Genomic DNA, 20,779 nt, shown 5'->3' on the forward strand with positions numbered 1-20,779 from the left:
TTAATTTATGTTTTACATGAATATACACATCTATTACCTGGATATAAATATACACAAGAAAATACTGCATTGAGAATATGACGACCACAAACATTACGCTAGTATCTCTATAGAATCATTTTAGGACTATATTATCATATTTGCTTTCTGTGTTGTTTATTACGTGCTAAGAGTACGATATATCATATGTTATGCTAAATGTTGATATGACGTGTTAGATTTGTCGACTATGTATTTGATCCTTTATAGCACTCGACATAAAAGATACAGAACTTATTGTAATGATACTGTTCACAAATTGTCTATATCATACACGAAAATGTCAAACATCGAGATTAATTTCATTGATTGTATTGGAACATATACATGAGATTGGATATGACCCAATGAATCTTATTTATTTTTATTTTTGGCCAATAATATTTTTATAAGTGGGTAGTTATGATATTGATATTATTTTATATCCTCCATAATTATTTAAGAAAAAAACTGTACAGGTCTACAAGGGAGCTACGTACTTGTGCCCATCCCTTTGGTTATAAAATGGGACGTGCACACTAGCTAGCAAGTGGCAAGTTATATTAGTTATTCTGTTGTATTTTCATATTCTAATTAAATAATAAAATATCTTATGTATGTGGCCTTCAATCTGTTTAATTGAGTCTAGATCTAAAATAATTAATTAATTGTTTAATCAACTAATAACCTTTGATGGTTATAGTTATTAAAGAGCGTGTTAGTAGGCATAACACTTTTCTGAACATATTCTACTCACGCTCCCGAGGACTCTTTAGCTAGTGATGACTATCCTCCCATCAATACAATTTCTTTCTTCCAACAATGCTCTGTGATTTCAATTTTCTGTTACTCAAATTTCCCGTTAACTAAAGAATAAAATATCTTACGGTAAGGATTAAGGAATATGATAGACCCCAAAGCAAGGTTTAGAAAAATTGATGCACATTCGAGAAAATGATCAAGGAAATGTTGATGTAATGAATGGGCTTAATAATGATATGGGCTGGGACTGAGGCTTACACTAATGGGCCAAAAAATGTGATAACTGAGCTTAGGAAAGGTAGGGCAATACAATACAATGGAGGAAGAAGGTTCCCGTGAAGTGGAGGCAATGAAAAATCATGTGAAGATTTTTCTCTGATTTCTCTGCTCTGCCCTGGGACTTCTCTTCTGTTTCCTCTGCTAATTCTCATCTCTCCCAGGGAATCTATTTCTTCATCCCTCAAAGTTTATCTTCATCTTCCTTTATCTTTCTTCTCCTGTGTGTCTAGAGTGATCCATGCTTCTCAGCAAAGCTTATATATGATGAGAGCTTTAGTTACGACTTTTCATTAAATAATACACGTGATTCCAGTTGCTCGTTGTGATCATAACAATGTAGTAATAGGATAATATCAAACTTAGAAAATGGTATCGAAAACTTGGAAGCAACTATTTATTACTTTGAACATTCTTATTACATACAATCATGCCAGGAAGAAAAACAAAGAAACAGACTGCTTTTCCTTGTGGAATGGAGACGTCTTTGGCTCCTTATGCACGTCCAGCTATCTCCTTTCACAGCAATGTGTGTGAGGACTCAATTCTACAATCACTACAAGCCCCACAATATGTGGAACAGTATATAGTAGAACAGCATGCCTATCACTATGTACACACCCTTTTTCACAGATTTCTTTTTTCGATCAACTAACAGAAGAAAACATAGTAGTATAACGATGAACTCAACAAACTCTATAGTTGCACAGTTGCACCACCTTCATCTTGTAATCTAGCGCCTTGTTTCTTTCATTAAAGCAATCCAGGTTGTGTCACCTCCCAGTTCTTCAAACACAACCAAAGAATTCCCACTTGGCTTCAGCCATGAGCGAGGAACATGATACCTGAAAATTTATGACATCATTTAATAGCAGAACACATAAATACACCTACATTTTGTGATGTGAGTCGTAGTTCTTACCATCTCTGGGAGGACGTTCCACAATATTTTCGGCATTTTTTATCAGTATAAGTTCCAGCATAATTGCAAGTGCCACAATTGCCCTTTCCGATATATGCAGGCCAGTGTCGTCCAATACTCTGACCATTGATCCAGATTTCACCCTTTCCCATGCTACCCATATCCAAAGCCAAGGGATCATTGCCAGGTGGAGCATTGAAGGTTGTCTGATAATACACCAGAGCATAGAATGACTCAGAATGCATGCAGATGCAGGTGATGATCTATAACAGACAGAATTTATAATATCGGATAACACAAACCATTCTTACCTTGTACCATGTCAAGGGTTGTTTATAGGCCAATAGTGATCCTTGTACCCATCTAGCAGAGTTACTACCACCTTCAGTATGAAGTCTTAAGGATTCACCTTTCAGGCCAACCTACTCAACAACAGAGAAATGAGTGATTGATTATCTATAGCGACTTCCTTTTGACCCAGCAAATGGCAGAAAAATATACTAAAATGAGAAATAACTAATGAAACATACAGATCAATTTGGTTTCAAGCATCTAAAATAGTGAAGTCACCTTTGCTCCTTATTAGGTCTACATCTATTTAACTTAATAATTTGCACCAACCATTATCACGAAATTTTCTGTTGTTGATGCAGAACAAATATAATATAGATAACAAACCTTGTACGACCATTTTTGTCTTGACAAGTCTCGTGTCCCCCTACCTAGACCACTCAGCGTGACAGGGCCTAACACCCCAACATTCCAGCTCTCAAAGTGCACCGAGTGGAAAACACCAACATTCTGGGATTATTGAATATCGAAGGAGTTAGAAGAAGAAGAAGAGTCATTTATCTGCATATTAAAGCTGTTGCAAAGAACACATGAATATCAGGAAAGTGAAAGAACTAACCGCAAGACCAACGGAAACACTGAGTATAGAAATTTTGTTGTTGCCAACTCTTAGCTTTACACCCTGACTAAATGTTAGTTTAGGACTCTCCAGACTCCCATAAGCAGTTCCTGCATTAATACAATTGATAGATAAGCAAGATGGACCTTGTCGAAACAAAGCACTAAGCAGTAAAGCAATATCTTTTTATTTACCTGAATATTGACCATTAACAAAAACATGCAAAGCATGGCCTGCTGACATTACAGTGAGAACGGGAGACTGTCCACTCTTTAGATCATTAGCTCCAACATTAACACTGAATGAGTAAAATATTTATCAATTACTGGGGGGACACTAATAGAAAGTACCAAAAAGATGAAAGTTTTCTAAGAAATGATCTGTTGAGATATACTTACTCGGTCATATACCACAAATAATCAGTAGTATCCCGGGTGACATTAACCTGTTCCAAGAGCCCATTTGCTGTCATTGAATCATCTACACCAGCAGCTGCAGGTTGTTCATTGAATGACTGCCATTTGAATGACTTAATCACAGGTGTAAAGAACATCTCATCCCTCGGCGCATTAACCTGCATGAATTGGCAGCTATGAATAATCACACTTGAAAGAGAAAAAACATGCAATGCAGCAAAGACAGGATTTCTTATCAAAATGCCATCTGTATAATAGTTTCTGTCATTCAAGAACAGCTCAAGCCTCAAGGTGGAACATTCTGTTATGGTAAGAAATATTCTGATATTTAGTCTTGCACAGAACCACAGATAATTTCAAAAAACAAACAACTATAGAATACATACATGCATGTTCAAGGCATTTAACTTCGCCAGCATCTGTGACTTACCCTTGCAGTGTTATAAACTACAGTTTTGCAGTCAGGTAGAATGCTGATAGACCAAGGTGGTAAGTCATATAGCCCATTTCCAAATTTCACTTTTGCCCCGGAATTGGCATCATAATTTGCAAGGAATGCAGCACAAGACGATCTTGTCCTGAACACGTGGGCCTAAGATAATAATAAGGAGAAAGAATGAGTTTTTGAAACACAGAACACCTCTGCTTGTCCTCTTCAGCAACAAGTTTAAGGACTATACCTCTTGGTTTCTTCCGAACTTTGTCACAGCGGGATCCACAGACACTAGAGCTGGTTCACACTGCTTGATTGCCTTGTGCAAATCTCTAAGATGCCCCCACTTTGGTTGGTTTAAACTTCCTGGTATCAAGTTTCAGGTAAACTGTGAGAATGTATCTCTGCTCTACTTGTGTAATGCTTCAATTTTAACTTTAAGTTCATACCAAATTCATCAATAGGAGCATCATAGTCATAACTTGTAGCAACGAAGAGACCACTTGAGGTTCGGCCAAAGTTAGTTCCTCCATGATACTGGACCCAAATAGTAGATATTAGACTTCAAAGTTTCTACAATATGAACTGTGGGAAATAGATATTCACAAATGATAGCGATCAAAGGACCTAAAAAACATACCATATAGTAGTTAACAAATGAGCCTCCATTTTGTATGAATCTAGCAACCGAAAACGCAATGTCTTCTGCTGGTCTACGAGGGACTGCAGCACCATACTCAGTATACCTACACAACAGGAAATTCTTAGGAGCCATATAAAAGGTATCAACTCTTTGCACATTAAAATTACGTGGCTTTTCTTCGTTTTGCAAAGACAGAGAAAATAATTGATTAGGAAGTGGAGGCAGGAGAGCATGTCCTGATACCCACTCAAGATAAGGATACTATTGTAACACCACTTAAGATAAGGATACTACTATAACACAAAGGACGATTTTCGAAATTAGAACCAACCACAAAAAACACCCCAAAAAAAAAAAAAAAAACGAAACAAAACTGAAGGGAGTCATGTCCTGATACCCACTTAAGATAAGGATACTATTATAACACCACCTAAGATAAGGATACTACTACAACACAAAAGACGATTTTCGAAATTAGAACCAACCACAAAAAGTACCCAAAAAAAAAAACCGAAACAAAACTGAAGGGAGTCAAAAAGCAAACAAGGAGTGGATTCCCAGATTGACAGCTTACTCTTATGACTTAGAGGAAATGCAAAACTTAACAAGCTAAGATAATCATATAACTTACCAGCCCGTCCAATTCTCTGTCCACATTTTCGGCTTGTACCTCTTGTTGGGAGTGAAATTCTCACAGTAATATCCATTGCAAGCGTTAATCTATCGCCAATCGCAAAAGCAAATATCAGGGAGAGAAAGATTTATGAGAGGCTTAGATTAAAGATACAAGTTCTTCTCCCAAAAATCGGTGAGTTGATACCGAATCCTCGAACTTTCCAGAAAAATTTGACAGAAACGACGAAGTACACTAATCGCTAATCATAAAATGGAAGAACAAAGCTCGAAGCCGGCGAGGGGCGGAGAAGATAGAATCTCCCAGTTGAAAGCAAAAGGAATAAATAAATTTTAATAACCAAAGAACCAATAATGGGTCAAACAGTTGAAGCAACAAAACCCACCCAAGCAAACCGACCAAGTGAAAAGCCCATCAAAAATTATGGGTCGCAAATGAAAACGACCGGAAAAAAATGAGGATTATGATGACAACGAGAAGAGAAAAAGATTGGTTGCTTACAATGGGATCAGGAGCGTCGTCCTGCTTGCACATGACCCATGGAACACCAGTTTTTTGACCTACAGCCATTTGGGCAGCCCAAGCAGTGTAAGCTTTTCCAGGAGCTCCAATTTCCCATTCCACCGGTCCGTACTCGTTCTCAATCTGTCAAATTCAATTCGGAACATTTACGGCTTTAGTATTAAAAAGAATTGCTTCAAAAAGTTGAAGGAAAAATCTGGTTTGGAGATTAATGTAAATCAGTAAATGACTGACAACCTAACTTTCTAGAAATTAAAAGTCGGGGAAGAAGAGACAAAAACTCTAACGAACGTGATTAATATTTAAATCGATTTATTGTACCTGCGACAATATTATTGGGCCTCCCTGAGTTTGAAACAATCGCTCTGCCTTCATCATACTGACAATTTTCTGAGTAAATTTTTGCATTGCCGCCTTCGATGCAACAAAAGTTGACTCTTTCTTAGATGATTGATCGAAGTTTGAAAATTAATTAAAAAAAATCGATCGGAGTAAAAAATTAATTTCCCAAAGAATCCCACCTTGAAAGGTCCATTATCTGTTCTAAAAGAAATGCCAGGAACGTATTTCAGCCAGACCGGAAATCCCCTGAATTTTCAAACATAGTAAGGAAACAGAGCATGTGAGCTTTCCAAGTAGTCGCTAAGTTTTATTCATTTTCTTTTCGATGATGAAAGCATAAAAATAGATCTCTTGATTAAAAAAGAATTAATACCCCAAGTTCCATTCAGCGCAGACGTAGGGACCAATGCGGAGATGAACGTAAAGACCAGCATGCTGCACCAGTTTGATGAACTTAACCAAGTCGAACCTGTCCTCGAAATAATACTGAAAATTCAAAACATGCAAATATTAAAATCTGAGTGATCATGTTTTATTTCTTTTCTTTTCTTTTTTTTTTTCTTTTGGCCCTGTGGTGTTTTGATTATTAGTTTAAAGAAAAACCAGAGAGGAAGAAGACAAGAAAAATCGAGGAAAGCACTGGTAATACTTTTCCAGGAGAAGGCTCGTGTCCGTTCCAGAAGACATAAGTTTGAATAACATCCAAGCCTCCGTCTTTGGCTTTCTGAATCAATCCGGGCCACATCTGCAGATTCAATAAAAAACATAATGCTTTGAGAAAACCTGAAGAAAACAAGAAGAAGACGAGAAATTTGAAGAAGCATATCGGAATAAGTGATAATTACATCTGGGGTGCTTCTGGGGTAGTGAATGGAACCAGAGATCAGAATTCTTCTCTGGCCATTAATAGTAATAGCTTTGTGGTCATAACCCACAGAGGCTGACACAGCAAGAACACACAAAAACACCAATATCACAGACAACTCTGTTCTCAGCAAATTCCCCATTAGGAACCTCATATGGTTCAGAAAGCACAGGACTTTTTTCCCCAGTCTTTTGTTTTCACTCAGCTTTGCACATTTAAGACTTAAAGGAGACGAAAAGAATGAAGAGACCAGAGAGAAACAAGTAGAGCAGAGACTTTTTGGATCCTTTTGGATTGAAGCAAAAAGAAGGAGATAGAATATAGGGTGCTCGGTGTGTGGCCTATATGGGGATGGGTGGAGTTTGAGCTAAATGGTAATGCAGAATGTGAGAAGCCTGCGAGTGCTTTATAAACATTTTCAAGGGAGGTAGGAGGGTGGTGGGGCCTACTCCTCGCTGCTTTTTGTGGGACTCTTCAAGAGGGGGAGGAGGAAGAAGAGGAAGATGAGGCTTTACCAATTAATGGGACCTCGTGTACTTCTTTTCTGTGAAGTGTGCATTCAAGGCATATGTTTTGTTGGGTTGTTTTCGCCGCTAGCCATCTGTTCCCTGTTCACATTCAACATTCCTCATAACCCGTGAACGTTGGAGGAAAAAATAGGAGTAAATTACAGTTGATTCCCCAAACTATGATTTAATCACAAAATTCTAATATTTTGAAGCCGACTAAAATTATATTTTAAGATGCTTTCTCCGCTCCTCAACATAAAAACTAAATAATTAATTTTTAGGTATTACAAAATTAATTAAATTATTTATTTGTTAAAAAGGTTCGATGGTTTTTAATTATTTTTATTAGATACGACTTTTTTAATAAAAAAAATTTAATATGTATAATTAAGAGAAAGAGTTGAGAAAAATTATTAATTTAGAAAACAAAGTGAATTGAGTTTTATATTTAAAATAAAAATAAATTCATACTATCTTTATATTCAGAATATAATGGAGTATTTAAAAAACATTTTTATTAAAAAACTAAGTTTTCTTGTTATTTTTTTCAAATTTTAAAAGTAATAATTGCTTCGTATTTTATAATATATATAATTAACATTGAAGGGGAAAAAATTAAAGTATCATTAATATCCTCATATGTTAACACTAGTTTCTCCTTTATTCTATTTCTAATATGATTTTCTTATCAATCCATGTTCATGTATTTCTTAGCATTCAGTGTAAGTGCCGTGTCAGATCCTTTTTTTTTTTTTTTACCTTCCATGTTAAACAAATAAGAAAGAAACTAATTATATATAATGTTATTATTTTGTTCATTTTATTATCCCTCTCCATAGATAAGAGGGAAACTATAATAAAATCCACATTACTTATCCTTAAATACAATACTCTGAGTTATAAAAAAATAATTACATCGTATCATTTATCAATCAATCATCAAATAAACATAAATAAAATCTTGCAAATTAAATTACATGTTTCTACATTAATGAACTACTACTATTAAGCTGTTTTGAGGCCCCGCTAATATTGTTTCTTATAGCTTTTTTTATTTATTCATAATAACTATTAACCATGATTAATTGTATAAATACTTGTTTGGATTCTTCTAAATCTTGATTCTTCAACTTGATCACATGCTCGTCCCCCCCAAAAAAAGGAAAAACCTTGGTCACATGATTGTTGAAGAGTTTGGAACCAGTTTGTAAATTAGACTTGACTTATGTGCTTTAAAAAAAATTAAAAAAGAAAAAAGATCGTGCAACTTATGAAATACTGTATGATTTGTATTATTCGTGATTTTTTTTTGTTAAAAAATATATTTATGATCTATATTATCGTTATTACATTTGACATATTATCTGTCTTCGTTTGACGGACAACTAATGATCCTCCTTTCAGCTAAGCAAATGCGGAAGAGGTGGCGTAAAATAAAATAACTGTATTTGTGAAAATGCAAATAACAAGAGATATTAAAAATTAAACAACAGATAATATTTTATGGATTTTTATTTTTCTTGATTTTTTTTGTGAATTGCTGACAAAAAGAAAGAATTATTTTTGTGAATTTGTCTGGTGGTTAGATTTTTTTGGATTAGTTCGTTTTAAAAAAAGTCGAGTTGCCACATGTGTCCTACGTATACTTTTGACTCTTTGGTCCGTCAGCTATCTGCTCAATATTTGCTGGAAAATCCTTCTTCATACTACCCAATTACAAGATGCCACCTGTCCAAAACAATATATTAATTGAAACATATTTCCTTCCTTTTCCACGAAATCCGAAAAGTTAGCTATCAGTCCAGTTCTTTATAAGTTACTTGCAATATTTTTTTCACTTGTTGAAAAATAGATTAAATTGATAGTAGTAATTTTTTTAAATTTGCCCTTGTTGAAATTTTTCTCTCTCTGGATTTAAAATTTTTTTTTCACATCTCATTCTTTCCTCTTTCTTTTTTTGTCTAACAAAATTTAAATAAAGGTAAAATTAAAAAATAAATATTAAATACCTATAGGTGACTTATAAGTCATTTATAATAAGAACTAGGGTGGTCGCTGTTCAAACAAAGACATGTACCACATTGGTTTATGATGATTCTCACATTATTAATTTTAATTTAAATATTTTTGGCCAAAACTTCTTAATTTAAATATGATTAATATCTGTTGCCAAAAATGAAATTAAAGTACATTTTAATTATCGATATATACAAATATATGATCTAATAAAAACAGAAAATTAATATGCAAAATCCTATCATTTTAACTCATTTTTAATTAAGTCTTTATAGTTTTTATTTCTATTAGGTCTCCTTATTTATACAATAACAACAACAAATTTTATTCTATTAAGTGGGATCCACTATATAGATCATAATATCATTATGCCTAATTATATATATGTATGATTTGCTAATATGTAAGAGATATGGTATAAGTAGCTAGACAACGTACTTTCACTCAATATACATTTAAATTAATTTTGTCAAGTGAATTTAAATTAAAAAATCAACCAGATTAGATATTATGTAGATAGATGGAGATGGTTATAAGATAATAATTTTTTATATTGATAATAAATTGATTTTATTCCATTATTTTGTTTTAAAAAAAATCTCTTTTTTATTTTATATTTTCTGACAACTTGCATGTCACTTAATCAACATCCACATAAGTCATAGTAATAAATTATGGGCACAGATATCAAAGCTACAGTTGAAAAAAATATAATAACACAATTTTAAAAAAAAACAAGAACCTGGTTAGAAATCAGGCAAAACTATAAAAACTAATGAATTAATTGTCCCAGAAAAATAAATATATATCTTGTTTAAATTAATAGAGTGTCTGCTTTATAATTTAATCTAATGCTTAACAATAGTGAACAATAATTGGGAAAAGGAATTATCACCGAAAAAAAAAATTGGGAAAAGGAGTTCCAGCAGTTGCTTAAAGAAGAAATATTTTGTATTAAAAAAAAACAAAGAATCTGATTCATATGGAGCCTAACAGTATATTCTCATGTTCATGTTAATCATGGTTCAATATTTTTGGGAAATATATAAAAATAATTACAATTATCAGACAAAGGAAATTCGTAACCTGCACACTGCCATAATTAATTAGGAAGAGATTACAATAATTGTTGCTTTCTTATGAAAATATATAATGAATCAATGATATGGAGAACCTATTCATGCGCGTTTCCAACAGCCAATGTTGCGTATGTTCATGACAAATCCATCCAACAATTTCATTATGCCAGCTCCCCTACTCTATTATTATTTTTTTATCTATTAATTTCCTCCATTAAACAGTCTTTTAATATATATATATATATATTAAATCCTTGATTCATTAACTAAGCATGATTCAACCATGAAAGTTTTAATCCTCATGTCAAATATAGCCGCCCTATAAAATATTGGTGTGCATGCAGACTTTATGAAAAGCACTTTTTGCACATCAGTGTTCTGTTTTGTTTTTTGTTAACCATATATACTTTATAAAACTTGTATAAATACGCGTAATTTATCAATTAAAACTTGTATATGTAATAATACTCGGCTTGATCTTAGAAGTGTTGTTAATCATTGGCAATTAAAAAAATGTATGGTTTATTATTCGAGATGATCTAGGCAAAAGGACTAACCATTAGATACTGCACAATTTTCCCTTTTAAAAGATAGGAGTGTTGGAAAAAAAAATATATCGGTGTGTCTAGACTAACGATTTAAATGTTTTTCCGGGGGCAAAAAAGGTAAAAGGGAAGTGTGCGTTCGACGCTTAAATTTTAATTAGAGTGATTTAGTTAATTTTTCAAGTGTACAGTACAGAGCTCGAACTAATTCCCGGGGCTTATTACGCAATTAAGTAAAAGAGAATCTAAAGTGGGGCCCATGAGGGTCTTTTTCACTTCCACGTACAATGGATTAAGTGCCAATTGCATCCTCTAGCACTCCTTGCCAACAAATTTTGTCGTCCTCGTTATCCACTTCTTCCCAACCATCGGGCCGAAAACATTAAATAATTAAATTAGCAAAATGTTTTGTATCCTTTTTTACTTCTCTATAATACTATAATCTAAAATAATAATATTAAAACCACGGAAAATTATTCATAGACTTCAGATAAAAAAATTAAATGCTAATAAATTCAAAAATATTAATGGCTTGTTGGGTTCTGTTTTTTTCCCCCCTCAAAACAATTTTATAAACTTGGTTTTTAAAACAATTGTTGGGGGAAAAACAAAATATAATCTGTTTGCATAATTTTTCTAAAAAAAATTCATTTTAAAATGAACATGCTGAAATCAGAGAGTGAAGCTTTTATGAGAATTTAGATTTTCAAATTAAGAAAAAATTATTAAGCGGAAAAAAATTTTCTCAAATTTTTCAAATAAAAAAAAAATACAAAAAAAGAGACAACTAAAAATTATTTTAGTTTTTCAATTTTTAAAAACATATTTTTTTTTTAAAACTTAACTAAAAAAATTATCAAACAAGTTTTTCTACTTTTGTTTTAAAAAAAACTGTTTAAATAAGGAACAAGGCCTTAGTTTTTTACTTGCTTGATTTGTAAATTTTATTTTCAAGTATATAACTTTTGTGCCGTATCCATATTAATTGTTTTTTACTCGAGCCTTATGAATAATTTTTCCATAAGACATATATTTTTATTTCTTTTATACTTACAAATATATTATATATATTTTTATGATTGATGAAATTTCGGGTTATAGTCATCAATATCATGGTTAACAATTATAAGAAGTTTAATAAGTTGTAAACAATATGGCTCATTTTAGACTTATCCCTTGTTCATTGGATTCTTAATATTTTTTTTTCAATAATATTGTTCATACACTTATTACATTCTAATAATTGAATGATTTAATGTGGTGAATATTTGAGATTTCCATCAATGTGACGCCAAGAAAGGGTTGGCTAATCCGATTAATCACTTCACGTTTTATTCCTTCAACTTGTCAATTGGAATTGTTGGCAAATGGCAACTCACTAAGCAAAACAAAAGCATCCAATTAGTTTTATCTAATGGCACCGGCTGCGATGCTTGAAGGAAGACCAAAAAAGTTATTATCTTTTTTTTTAATCGCTTTTTCTTATTAAATAAATAAATAAATAAATAATAATATCCATCCCCTTTCTCCCCATAACGCTAACTTGATAACTACGAGATTACATGAGCTGGACAAGATTTACATTCAAATTACTCATATTTTATTTGTTTAATTATTTACCATTTTAAAAAGGATAACCAAATGATTAAAAACTTAAAATTTTTATATATTTATAACAAAATTAAATAACACGTATAATTTACTTTAATATTTTTAATTGCTTAAAATTAAAATAACATAATTGGTATTTTTAAAATAATGATAGTTAGTGGATGATAAGCATTCAAGTCTCCTGCTTATGAATGATAAGGAAATGATTTTGGTGCGAGGTCATATTCTCAGGTGGAACCCACTCTTTATTATTTTTCACGGTTGCCAATATCAAACAGAATAAGTGATCTCACGCAATAACCTTTTTTTTAAAAAAAAAATCAAATAAATAAATGAGTGATTCTTTTCTTTGGTTGTGGCCAAACGTTCAATTAAAAATAAAACGAAGATTTCGACAAGGGTATTAAAGTACCATATCCATAAATTCAGAATATATTGAAATTGAAGTTTCATATTACTAAATTATAAAGTTATGCCATGAACACATGCTCGTCATTTGTCACCATATTTGAAATTAATAGTCCATATTTTATTTTATTATTTTAAATTTTTTATTTGAAATAATCAATATATAAAGTTGCATGCATGCATGTTATTAATTTGTTCAACCTTATTAAATGTGTTTTTACAGGAAAAAAAAATTTAGTTCCTAAATTCATGGTAAACTAAGGTTACAATCCATCATGCAGTAATCAGTCTATAAAATTATAGTCAATTTCGGGTAAAACCTTTGAAGATGACGTGTCATTAATCCATCAATGCTGTTAGTGATGTAGCAATTACATTTGATAACAATTGAGATTTTAACCAAAATTGAGTGTAACTTCAGGCTGATTTCTTAATGAAAAAATTATAGGGTTATTGCAAATTTTTCTGGCGCACATTTTAAGCACCAAAACGTGTGCGTTTTCCCTATTAAAAATGATACATAACTTTCACCTTCCATGTGAAAATTGAAAATTCCTGACAAAAAATTTATAACATTAAACCTGAACAAAACATATAGACACCAATCGAACTGGGGGAAAAAACAACACAAACCAGCACCAATGACATATAGACCCGCTAAAGGTCCAAAATTAAAACTGAAAAAATTTAAACAAAAATCCAAGGCAGTGTCTTGCCAAATAAAGATGTGACATCCAATCCTCTGTACCCCATGAAATAAAGGCCATTAAGGGAAGTTGTACTGGTATTTGCTTCATTGAGTTCAATTATTCCAATACCAAAACTATACCTTTTTCCCCTCAAATGTGAAAACAACTTTGCTTTCCTTGATTTTAAAAAGAACAAACACTAACGATTTAATATCACAAGACAGAATCAAACCGGCAACATTGGCCCAAGTTATACATCTGGACAGCATAAACATTTCCTTAAAGCATCTAAAAACTAACAAAAAATTTTCAGATCAAACATGATAATATGTCCTTTTTTTTTTCCTTTTCGAAGAAGGTTCATTCTCGGATTTGAATCAAGTACAAGAAAGACTAAAACTTGTGATTAAACAATAAAAACAAACAACACTCACTATTTAGTGGGGGAAAAAGGTTTGAATATCCCTAAACAATATATTTAGCATGAATTTTATCAATTACGAAAAAAAATTATGTTGAAAGAATTTTCTTACACTAAAAGTTTGATTCGACTAGATTTCACCCAAAAAAAAAAGTTTGATTCGACTGGAATTCTGATTGATTAGTAGTGTGAGACGAATAGAAAAAGAGGGGGTTGTGGTGGGGGCATTGGATAAGTGAGATAAGGGAGGAGGAATTCTTGAGGATGAAGTGAATGGGAAGAGTGTATGAATGAATAACAACTCTAACAACGACGTTTGTGAAGCTAACCAACCAAGAGGGAAGAACCGGAGAGGCAGGGAGGGCTGACGATGAGATGAGAGAGCCAGGTCAGGCAGCCGCAACACAAAAGGCGCTTGCCCCTCCGTACCATATCCACACTGGTGGGCTCAACGGGCCTCCGCCGGGCCCACCAACTCCCCGACACGTGGCACCAGATTTTGCGGAGATTCGTTGTGTACCATAAATGTTACCCTCAAGCAAAGCATATGTGTTATCTAACATCCTCCGTCCCACGTTTGTGTCGAGTCTTGTTTCGCACATAAAGCCTGTGACCCTCACTCAGCCTCATCCATTCTCCTTCCTTCATCCTATTCCTCCTTTCACATCATCTTACTTCTTTATTTTCCTTTTCAGAATTTTGCCTTTACCCATCTCCACGCCCAATCTTTAATTCCCATACTCCTCACCCTCCAAAATTTACCCCTCTTTTCCTAAGAAAAATATATTATTTTTTACTCTTAATATAAAATCTAGTTAATTAATTTCTGTAGATTAAGAAAATTAGTTAGTCATGGCTTTTTTAAAATATCCTCTTCACTCATTTGTGTTGAATTTATCCCTTAATACAAACTTCCTTACTCTATGCATAATGAATAGAAATAATTTAGATTAAAAAAGATAAGTGTGAAAGATGAAAGTGATTGAAATCTTGTATTTAAAACTAAATTCAATCCCTGACTAGTTCTTATATTACGGACCGAAAGAAATACTTCCTCTTGTATAAACAAAATGAACCCATGATAAATTGTACATGGGTATCATAAAAAAGGCATCTAGAAGGACCCGAGTGGCTGTGTCATAGTTGTATAAAAAATACGATGATGATTCGCAGTTTTCACTCTTCAATATAATATAATGCTAGTAATAAAACAAATCTCACCAAAATATAATTAGTTTGTTGAAACTTATAGATAAAAGGACCACAAGCGTCACAATGTCCAAAAAGAAAAAGAAAAGAGAAGAGTATAACAATAGCAAAACGGCGACGCAATAATCAACTCTCTCTCGTAGGTGTCGTATTCGTTCAAATTAAATGAATATAATAAGTATTAGTTTGAGTGAGAGATTAATAATAATAATAATGTGATTATAATATCACCTTTTTTAATCCATGATGCTCAGGCTTCGTACGTAATTTCTTTAATATTTTGTCTAAGCTCGTGTGAAAAGGATATGTATATGATCCGCTCTTATTAAAATATATGCACAATGAACAATTTTTTTCCTCTTCTTCATAATCATCGATTCTAATCATTCAACGTACTTCAACATATCCTTTGAAATTGATATTTAAACTAAGATTTATCCATGTTTGTTTATTCTTTATATAGTAGTGATCTAGTTGACTTTCCTTCGTGAATTTTTTGATTCTCAATTTTTTTAATTAAAAGTTTTAATGTTAGAAAAGAAAATATATACATTTATGTGTGTGTGTATATAAAAACTTGTGGCGTTATGTCTACTTCATTAATCTCAATAATGAGGTTGGTGTTATGTTATATATGAATTTGTTGGCTTGGAGTTTAAATTTTGACATCTAAGTAATTAATTAATTACTACTCCTACCTAGTCGCTTTCTATTTTAGTGAGACGATAATTTTCATGTCGAGCAATTTTTTAAAGCTTCAAATAACTCAATAATTGAAGTGGCGGGCCTGTCTCACTGTCATTTTTTCTTTTAGTTATCTTTATTGTTTATTTAGAATAAATAATATTTGAAAATTTTGAAATTTCTAAACACTGCTGTCAATTACTATCGAAGTTCTAATTGTTCAAGACCTAATTAGAATACCATGTGAAATTCATAGCTTCTCATATTTGATGCAAGATATTATTCTATTAAAATCAAAAAAATGTTAAAAATATCCATATACACTTTCCTGTTTTTGTTCTTTTTAAAATTTTTCAGAATAACTGTATATTTAGTAGGAAATAGTCAAAATCAATTTATTATGTGTTGAAAAATGAAACAATCTCTTTCAGAAAAAGAAAGTAATCAACGATGGAGGAAAAAAACGTAGAAGTCATCTGTCAGAGGATCAAAGCTATATACTAGATTTTGCCAATTTAATGAAAATGAAACGCGCTTAAGATAAATCATTAAACAAGTTCTACAAATTTTTAAATTATTATAGAGTGACAGTAGAATTTAAAAATAATTCTTTGGAAAAACATTTTTGCAAAGTAAAGAGCTAGTAAAGATGTTGACAATAGCAGTCAACTAATCTGATGTCATTAATAATAATTATAACGTTGCTTTCATGGATTGGGTCGGCTGAAGCTGCCTGCCACCCAGCTTCGCTGTCTCCCTATTTAAACCCTTCAAATTTTATTAATTAATTTAACTAAGCAAAATTAATTTGCAAAATAATAGAGCTGCAGGATATTGTTTATTACCAGGGGGAAAAAAAACAATATAGTAGTTCAATGCGGCCAGATTCTGTTTTTTGACTGAATGCATTAATTTTATTCATTTATTATTTAAGCTTTTGGAGGAAAAATATTTTGTAAGGGAGTGGATGGAGTTTAGTTAAATTTGGTGAAGGAATAAATTATTGATGGGGGCGGTTTCGTGAATGACATGAACATTGACGGAATAACAATACTTTAATGAGGTATTAGTTAAGAGAAATAGAAATTTGAACCACCTTCACCTTCAGTATTCTTGCATTTCTTTCCAATACATCCACAGTGTCTAGTACACTCACATATGAGCAGATGCTACTTGTTAAAGTCTGGATTTAATATGAATGGGTTAAATTTAAATCTTTATGCTTTTTTTTTAAATTTTAATGGGTACAAAATACAAAATAAAACATAATTTCTTAATTGGTAGTTTTAAAAATATTTTTGTCTAAAAATTATTAGTTAAAAATTTTAATTTGAAATAACTTTTATGACATGATTTTTTATTTATAATAGGAAAAGTCTCCTAAAAAATGACTATTAAATTTTAAAATTTCAAATTAGGAATTACTATAAAAATATGTTGTTTTTTGCTTTTTGAATGTAATCATTTTCTTTACTAGTGTAGTAATTAATACTGATTTAAAATTTTGAAATTCAATACTTATTTTTTAAAATTTTTTCTTTATAATATTCAGATTTGTAACTTTGTTTTAAAAAAATCTAGTCATTCCAAGACCAAATAGTGTTGCATTTAGTTTTTTTTCACTTATGAATAAAGTTGTGAGCGCTAGAAAAGTAATATATATATATATATATATTTAAGAACTACCCTGTCTAGCTTTTATTATAGAGAAATTTCTAGAAGAAAAAATTGATGATTCTACATGTTAAATAATCAGCCTAGATATTAAGCTTTTTTTTTTTGTTATATCTTCCCAGCTCATTTAAAGTCATTGTACTCTGAGAGAGTGCGCAATACAAAGTAAAAAAATTTTTCATTTAAATATGGATAAAAATGAAACTTTTATTCCATTTTAAATAAAATAAAATAATAACTTAACTATTTTTCTTCTCATTTTCAATGAAGTACTCAGGAGTACTCGACATATTTTGGTAGGTGTTGTGAGCTTAGATTCAACACAGCCCCCAACCACCATGACCAAATTGTTCAGCTTTACATTATTATTCATCCTTTCTCTCACATACACACACACAACCTAAAAGTCCACAACAAATGGTTAGAAAAACATACCAAGAGGCCATTATTTTCCCTTCAAATTCAAAAATGATGATAATGGTATTGCATGGCCTTTCATTTTTTGTTGAAACCTATAATTGTACATGACATTTGGCTTGTGTATATTTGACCAGACTCATCATTGATGGCCACACCGACAAATTAAATTAATAGGTTATAATAACAATTACTTTAAGTTAATAGGCAGCGTACTCTCTCGTTCATAACAGTGAACTACTCCGATGGGACCACGTGCCGTGGTGGCTAACCACCTCTTTATATAATTTACATAATTTTTAGGGTTAATATAATTTTTTAGTTTTTTAAATTTGTTTTCATTTTAATTTTAGTACTTCAAGTTTTGAATTATAAGTTTTGGTCTTTCAAATTTCTTTTCATTTAAAATTTTTGTTCCTATAATTGAATAAAAATTTGGATTATTTTGCCATTGAAGGACTAAAACTTATGATTTGAAATTGAAAAGATTAAAATCAAAATAAGAGTAAACTTAAGGGATGAAAGATTATATTAACCCTAATTTTTATGTATTAAGTGCTTATGATCCACTTATGCCTTTTGGCTGGTAACCTGTTCATTTCAATATTATACATATTATTCCCATATTTACATTTTCTATAATTAGTTAGATCCATATATATATAAATATATACTCCTCCGGTCCTAATTATAAGACCCAATTGACTTATTTGAGGAGATTAAGGAAGTAAGTTAAGTTGGTTATTTATAATAAATAAGTGTTGTCATTCCTAAAATATCCTTGCTAATTAAGTATATTGGTTAAAACTATCATTATTAGAAGGATTATTTTGGAAAAAAAATGCATAAATATAAGAGACAAAATGGATTGGGTCTTATAATTAGGACCAAATAAAAAGTCAAATTGGGTCTTATAATAAGGACCGGAGGAGTATATGTTTATACACCATACCCCTCCCACTAACTTGCAATAATATTTAAATGCAAACTTATGTGTTTGAATATAAGACTAATTGAATCAACAAGTATTGGTCCAAGTGGAAGGGATTTGAATATCTTAAGCATTATATCTTAGGTTTGATCCTTGGGACAGTGTGTATAAAGAAAAATATTATTGAAAGGAGTCCCCACTACAGTGTCTGACAGTACTCTGAAAGATTAGTCTCTTACCGTTTAGGTGGGAGGATACTTTGACAGTATCTCGAAAGATTAGTCTCTTACCATCCAGGTGAGAAGATATTTTGGGCAACAACAAAAAAAGACTAATTGATATGTATCACCGTCCAAACGAATAATTAAAAAAAAGTACGAATAAGATAAGTGGAATCAATATATATAGCACTATATAGCCAGGATCATGCCTTGATGTATGCATGTCAACCCTATCTAGCTTTCAAATTTGGTATTAATTTTTTAACAGTTTCTAATTAATAAAAAGATTACTCCAACAACTTAATGATATTTTTAGATGAAATAAATATGTTTAAAACTTTGAGAAACAAAGGGAATATTTGTTGGAACATCACTTCTAATCCTATGTTGATTAACAAGTCCCTAATTAGGTATGACTCGTGCCACAAAAATTTCAATAATTAATACGACTTAGAGTTTTTTATTTTTAACTTTAAAAAGTTCAGCTAAAATTTTTTTAAAAAGATGTTAGGCCTTTGGGTATCTCAATATTTATATTATAGGTGGACCTGGAAGTGATTTTTCTTTACCACTTAAAGGAAAAAAAGTTTCTATTTTACTTGTTTATTTAAAATTAAAATTTTGGTGAAGCAGCCCTTAGATTTGAATGATGGCTTCATAATTAAGCTTGAACTTTGAAAGTGGCAGGGGAAAGCAGGGAGCCAATATTTTGGTCATAATTGTGAGCTAACTAGTCGACCACTTTAAACAATAATATCAGACAAATCAAAACAAACAATTATCTAGTTCACGAGTTTGTTGAAGTTTGTTCTGGCCCCTTTTTCAAAGGTTTAAACCTTTTAAAAAAGCAACTACGTGTAAAGATTAGGTCGCTAAAACAATAACTTAATTATATTAGAAATGAAAACTTTTGGAGCATTATGGATGTATAACAAATTGACAAACAAATTCAGTGTGGAAGCAAGTTTTGTCTGTTAGGGGGACTACTAATTAGTTATAATTAATTCCTAAATTCACCAAAATAAACCCAACAATCTGAAAGACACAACCTACATATGTGAAGTGATTATGAAGAAATGTGGTAGTTATTAAGAAATGCGTGATAGTTATCAGAGAAAAATGTCTGAATGATTATTGCAGTACAAAATGAACATGATTCATATTTAATGTTTTTTTTCCAGAAAAAAATTATTATGTACTCCCACATAAATAACATAACCATTCGAAAGTTTTGACAAGTTGTCATTTCCTATATCAAATCTTTGTCATTACCATATTGTTCACCTACTTGGTACTTAATTACTTATGTGAGACTACAATAATTTTTCCTCTTTTTTGACAGTTATATAGACATTTGATATTACCTTACCGATCAAACCAGTCTAAACTTAAGTATTACCAAGTCTACAATATGAAAAATAATTCTCACGTATGATTTTTCCATCAAGAAGATTATAAGCTTTGATTTTTTTGGTGAATTGCACTAAAGTTTTAAAACATAGACGACATTTTCAATGTTCAGCACCACTCGTTACATTTAGACAAGGTCCTAAATTTGAGCTTGACATTGACATGTTTGTTTATTACTTTGGTATATTTAAATTGTATAAAATAAAAAAAAT

At 31.5% G+C, this 20,779-nt stretch overlaps 1 pseudogene; it reads right to left on the bottom strand.

Annotated features, from left to right (window-relative positions):
* Positions 1–1,418: 1,418 nt before the first annotated feature.
* Positions 1,419–7,117, bottom strand: LOC114739051 (beta-galactosidase-like; annotated as a pseudogene).
* Between the last annotated feature and the right edge of the window lie 13,662 nt (positions 7,118–20,779).

The sequence above is a fragment of the Neltuma alba genome, unplaced genomic scaffold, assembly GCF_004799145.2.
Source record: "Neltuma alba isolate B1F8T4 unplaced genomic scaffold, ASM479914v2 tig00013751_pilon, whole genome shotgun sequence".
In the NCBI taxonomy this organism is placed as follows: domain Eukaryota; kingdom Viridiplantae; phylum Streptophyta; class Magnoliopsida; order Fabales; family Fabaceae; genus Neltuma; species Neltuma alba.